General features: G+C 37.0%; 1 long non-coding RNA gene across 1 annotated transcript in view; it reads left to right on the plus strand.

Annotated features, from left to right (window-relative positions):
• The window catches only part of LOC106938048 (uncharacterized), a 25,585-nt gene extending 24,929 nt beyond the window's left edge, over positions 1 to 656 (plus strand). Inside the window, exon 4 of the long non-coding RNA XR_001422519.1 lies at positions 467 to 656. This is a non-coding gene — a long non-coding RNA (uncharacterized LOC106938048). The remainder of the gene's footprint in view (positions 1 to 466) is intronic.
• Positions 657 to 5,983: the final 5,327 nt, after the last annotated feature.

Here is a 5,983-nt window from a genome sequence, read left to right on the forward strand (position 1 = left end):
TTCACCATAATGGCTCATGTCTAACAGGGACAACCTTACAAAGATGCTATGTAACCGTTAAGTGTTTTTATTATCTGTGCAGTGTGCAATCTACATATCTGTGCTTTATAGATAGATATGGATATATATCTATATAAACATATAGATATATATCTATATATCTGTCTATATTGTGCCCAAGCTATCAGTCGAAGCTGAAGTTAGTTTCTTAATTTTTCACTATCTTGAGCTTTTTTAATGTGTTGTACTTTAAAAACTATAACACCTAGACATTTCAAACCTAACTAGATTATTCTGTACTAACAGCAGAATAAATAAAACATTTGGGAAACCTTCTAATTGATTTGTGAAATTTGTAAAATGTCAATAATAGATTCCAGAACGCATTAGATCTGAATTATTAAATTGGCATTGTTATTTTAACTTTCCGTTTTCTTTCTTTTTTTTTTAATTATCTTTATTATAGCTGGAGTTGGACAGTTCTGTTTGATGGCTTCCTGGAGGGAGGAATTGGCTGAGCTAATGCTGCTAACAACTTTTCTCCTATTAACTTTTTTGCTTTTCTATAGAAAGTATTTCTATCAGTTGCTCTTTTTCCATTTTGCATACAGTATTTGCTCTATTTTTTTATTTTCACCTTAATGCTTACTTGGTCAATCGAGGTGGAAATGTACATCCTCTGATTACTGACAAATGTCAAAACGACATGGACTGAGCTGGTTTCGTCAGGTCAGTCTGAATGTAATTGTAATTTTAAGACATCGTTATAAAATTGCATCTTTATTCTGCTGTAATGATGACTGCATTCTTGCAATTAAAAATTCTTGTAGGCTGACCTTAATACTCCCTTATACAACAGATGATTGAAATAAAGGCACTTTTTGAAAGTATTTTCTGTGATTTTATTATAGAAATTGAGGACAGGAGGAATCGATTAAAATCAAATCTGGTATGAAAAAAATCTTGTAAGTCATATCATCCAGCCTTGTTCAGTATATTAACTACATATTAATATTCACATTTCTTTGCTGGTATTACCTAAAAGTGTTGCATTTTAATCTCACTTGAATTTCTGATCTACATGCAAATACTTGATATAGCATAAACACCGAGCAAAGGGGGGAAAAAAAGGTTTGTGAAATGTCGAGTATTACAAATGAGATTCAATTTTATTGTAGGTACAAACAGGATAGCAAAATGAACAGTGAATATACTTCCTAGCAGTTACTCAGACACCAGACTTGTTTCTCTTTATTGGTGATGAAAACTCGTCACTCTGGAGGAGAGGAAGACTGGCTCAGCCCCGTCCAGGATGACTGCAGGTAGATTTTTGCATATCTGGTCCTAATTTAACCAAGTACTGTAAATAAAAAGTTAGTCCACGTTGTGATGATCCGGCACACCGGATCATCCATCAGCTGACGAGCTGATGGATGGCGTCAGCAGGTCCAGGTGCTTGGATCCAATGGAAAGGTAATCGGCACAGTGGCTCAATCATGGCTCAGAAACACATCACAAGGTGTTGCGACGCAAACCTGAAACATTTAAAACAAACAAAAAAACTAATAAGCGTCCATATTTAGCTGCACAACGTAATAAAAACTAATAAATCCTCAGCTCTTTTTGAGAGTTTTGCCTGAAAATAAATTGACAATATCTCAGGAAATTAAATGTTTAAGTGAAATAGTTCTGGTATCACAAAGAAACTGCAAAAAAATGTTTCAGAGGCGCAACAACACTGAAGTAACTGAGTAAGAGTGAAATGAAATATTTACTACTTAGAAAATGCATGTTAAAATCTGAATACTCTTTTGAAGGTGTGCAGCTGAAATTAATTTAAGCTGCTAGCAGACAAAGCACAGTGTTCGCCTAATGTCTGTACCAACAGTATTACAAAAAAAGAGATGCATATAAGAGTGATTTCATTAGTTTATAAAAGTCGAGGCAAACCTAAATTTACCATTTTAAAGACAAAAAGCAGTGGGAGAATGTAACTTCATAGCATCATTTTCTAGAGAGAGAGAAAAAAGAGTAATTACGTTGTGTAACGCAAGAACAGATTATAGCAGCCAAGTGGAAAAATTCACTCTAACGTGGATTATAATTATGAAACAGCAAAGGTAGATGCCATATTTTTGGGATTCGGGAAATACGTGATTTCTACCATCTGTACCACTTGTTCTGTGGATTTTCATGTAGATCGGTGCCACTTAAAATGCTGTAAAGGGAAGGTTTTGGACCTTAATCTGACTGACTACTTGCGTGGTTTGGATGGGACTGAAGCGTTGCTGCTCTCGGCTGTTCTTAAATTACCGTGCTCGGTATCGGAGGGTCGCTCCGACTGCATGTTAAATGTATTTTATATAATTGTCATATAACAAAAACTAAGGAGTTGCCTAAAAATAATTTCATACTCTGTATAACACAAACGCATCAACACACGTTTTGACTTACCTTGTGCCGAATCGCTGCTTCTGTTCTCAGCCTGTTCTTGTAGCAGTGAATTTCCTCCCGCATTATTTTTTCTCCAACAAATTATTCCACTGAACGAAGCGCGTACAGCTTCCTTTTAATCTCCGTCTTCCTATTTCTGACGCTGGATCTTCAGTATCCTCAAGCTTTGAAATAGCAGGCAGCTACAAGCCGTGTGTTAGCTGTAGTGGCTAAGTTTTGGCTACTGTCCGCTGTCGCCTTGATATCAGCAGGAAAATGAAAAAACTAAGCACTTGATGGTACCGGCTAAATTACTGGACACAAACTCAGTTGTTGTACCAGTAGCTCGCAGATATTTTAAGTTTTGTGTCTTTTTCATGGTACAGATCTTCCAGCTTTGGCTAAAAACAATAATAGCAAGCAGGACCCGGAACCAATCTATGTGGCATACATTTAAACAGAAATACGTCACTACCTCTCGTGGCATATACCCCATTGCGTTGAAATTTAAAATACATCAAAATCTACGTAATAAATGAATTAAAATTAGTGCATTAGACGTCCTGTCCCTAATACTTTAATTTTTTAGAAGATTTGTAAACTCCTACCACTTTGTTTCCAGGTGTGTCTCTACAAAGTCTCCATTTCAAGGACTACAAATCATTTCCCTCAGGCCTACCACTTGAGAATGAAGTAAAAGTCAAAGAGTGAGAGACAAGAGGTGAATGGATTCAGCCTTCATTCAGTTGCTGGTTTTCATTTGCTTTTTCTGTTCCACGCTGTAAAGTAACTCCTTTCTCCTGTTCTGCTCCCCTGCCTTCAATTAAATGCGTAGACGTTTTATCCTATGATTAGTGTCTTGGTTGTTTCAGTGGGTAGGCTCATTATCCATGTGCCCGTTAGTAAAAGCCTTAACGATGCCTAACGAGACGTCTAATCAGACGGATTTTTTAGCCACAAAGGGCTAATTGCAGCTGTTGCTTCTGTCCTCCATGGAGGCTGAAAGAGGCAATGGGAGAACCTGTTTGGATTGTTGGCTAAAGTGCACACACTATAAAAAAAAGGAAAAGGAACATCACAAACGCACACAGCATTTATTGGCTGTTAAGAGCGATGTTTTTGTTTCACAGAAGGGAGCCTCTCTGCGGCAGTTCGTCATCGAAGAGCTGAAAAGGCCGGATGTGGAATCACAAACACACACAGACACACACCTGACACAAAAATACAGCTAACCAGGCTGTCACACAATGGACCGATGTGGACGTCTGTGTGTGTGTTATAAAGTGGGGCATGTATTCAGATCTCTTTGTTGATGTCCTCTCTGATTTTGTGCCAACATTACATCCATCTGTCTCCATGACACACACAAACACACACACGCATACCAAAAGCTGTTAGTTCTGGAAAAGAGGAATTGCTCATGTTTGTTCTTTGTGTTATTGTTCCACTCTAGAACCAATTTCACCAGAAAAACTAAAATACATATGTAACCGTGGTTTCCTCCTCAGGTGGTTTGAACTGGACATAATTACTACTCTAAATATGTTCAACATTTTTATGACAGACAAACATTTTCTCAGATAGATTACAATGGTTTGTTACAAAGCCTTTAAGTTGCTTCATTCTCACTTTAAATGATAAACCATTACTCGTCTTCCAGTTCATTTTGGTTTCACATTAGCTCTTGCTAACAGTGTTAGCTCCTGCTCATATTATGAACAGTAGATCATGTTAGCTTGTTTCAACAGATATCTCTTGCATTAATGGCTCATGAAAACTTTGAGGCAGTTTGCCTCAATCCTGACGGACTCTTGGAGTAATTTTAGTAGCCCAATAGGTTTACCAGTGTTCCAGATTGTAAACCATATGTGACTGTTATTGTGATTCACTAAACTCCCAAAGCCTAAAATGTCTTAGTAGCGCCTTTTTAACTGATGTCTATTTCTCCTAACATTCTTTAGATTATGGGATGATCTAAAAGGGTTTTATTAAGATATTTTCAACCTACTTCATGCTGTGAGAGGTTCCTATTTAACTGATCCAACAGGTCAGGCAGTAATCATGGGTATATTTGGTGAAAAATGGTTATCACAGTTAATTTGTGATTTAATAAGGAGAAAAATACATAATTTCTACACAGGACCAGATTACATCTTTCCTTTAATAAATACCAATTTTTTGTTTGTTTTATAACAGATTTTATCCTTATGCGACTTAAAAATATGCTTGATGACCTGAAAGATGCTGAAAAGAAGAAGAAAAAAAAAGGTTCTTCACAGCACTGTGTAGATTATGTAGGTACCAGTACTTGAAAGATGTGCTGTCATATTAAGTATTGGTAAATAAAAATCATTATTAGGAGACTGTTCAGATATAAATGTATAAAAACCATGGAGAATTTAGAATTCTTACATTTTTTTAAATATTTGTTGGGTTTGCATCTATAATTCTCCTGCTTTAAAAAAATATTAAAATAAATTATAATGTAAAGCCGTTGATGTGAATGTGTGTTTTTTTTCTTTTTGTTTTTTGGTTGTTTTACTAATTAGATAATAATGATCTAATCATGTTTAGCTCTTCCTGACGCATTCGGCCCTGTGAGGAACCTCAGCTTGGTTGCAATTGCTGCGTTTGACCAGTAGGTGGGGACATGTCCGGCCTGTTGTTTTTGGCCTGTTGGGGGTTTTGCTGCCTGACGGCGTTTATCCTATGGCATCTCTTTCTGTATGTGTGAGTGCTCACTGGGTTCCTCTTTTGTTCACTTCAGTAAGTGTGTGTCTGTGTGTGTGAGTGTGTGCTGACCTGATAATCTGTGTGCTTTATGGTGTACTGTTCACACATTGGTCTCCACTCTGATCCAAAACCCAAACACAGCGGCCCTCCTCCCGCCTTTATCAGCCCCCGCACGCTGTCGCGCAGGTGGAATATCCCTCCATCCTGTGATTAATAACTTACACGTTCTTCCTCTACCCTCTTTGCTCTAAACTAAATGTAAAGGGGAAAAAATTTAATCATTTCAAATAAAATTTTGCCCAGCTATTGATTTATTTAAGTGAATTTGAAATCTCAGCCAAACAAGTTGGTGTTTTTTTTGTTTTTTGTTTGTTTGTTTTAGACGCCGTTAAAAGAACTGTTTCTGTATATGCTTCCTTTTCCCAAGGCCAGTCATACTGATCGCACACCGAATCCCAAACTCAAACACCCATTCTTTATCAGGAAACACACTCCCGCATAATCCCTGCATAACGGCACCTGTCCACATGTTTGTGTGCCCTCTCCTGTGCTAATAAGCGATGTGGAGCAGTGGAGTAGCTGGCTAGCTCTGGATTTAGCAGATGCATATTAGAAATGGAAAAGCAAAATGTAGTTGAGACATGTGAGGAGTGCACAGATAAACATGGTGCGTGCAATCAAAATAGTCTAAGAAAAAGCTCTGTCTTTTTCTTTACAAATGACCATTAATTATTATTTTTTTAATTCTTAGTTCTTAGTAAAAGGATTGTAAAATTACTTGAGTGTTTTTAGAAAAACTAAAATCACTTTAAAAAGA

This window comes from Poecilia latipinna, unplaced genomic scaffold (assembly GCF_001443285.1).
Source record: "Poecilia latipinna isolate Pla-1442-1.1 unplaced genomic scaffold, P_latipinna-1.0 Scaffold2494, whole genome shotgun sequence".
NCBI classification, from domain to species: Eukaryota; Metazoa; Chordata; class Actinopteri; order Cyprinodontiformes; family Poeciliidae; genus Poecilia; species Poecilia latipinna.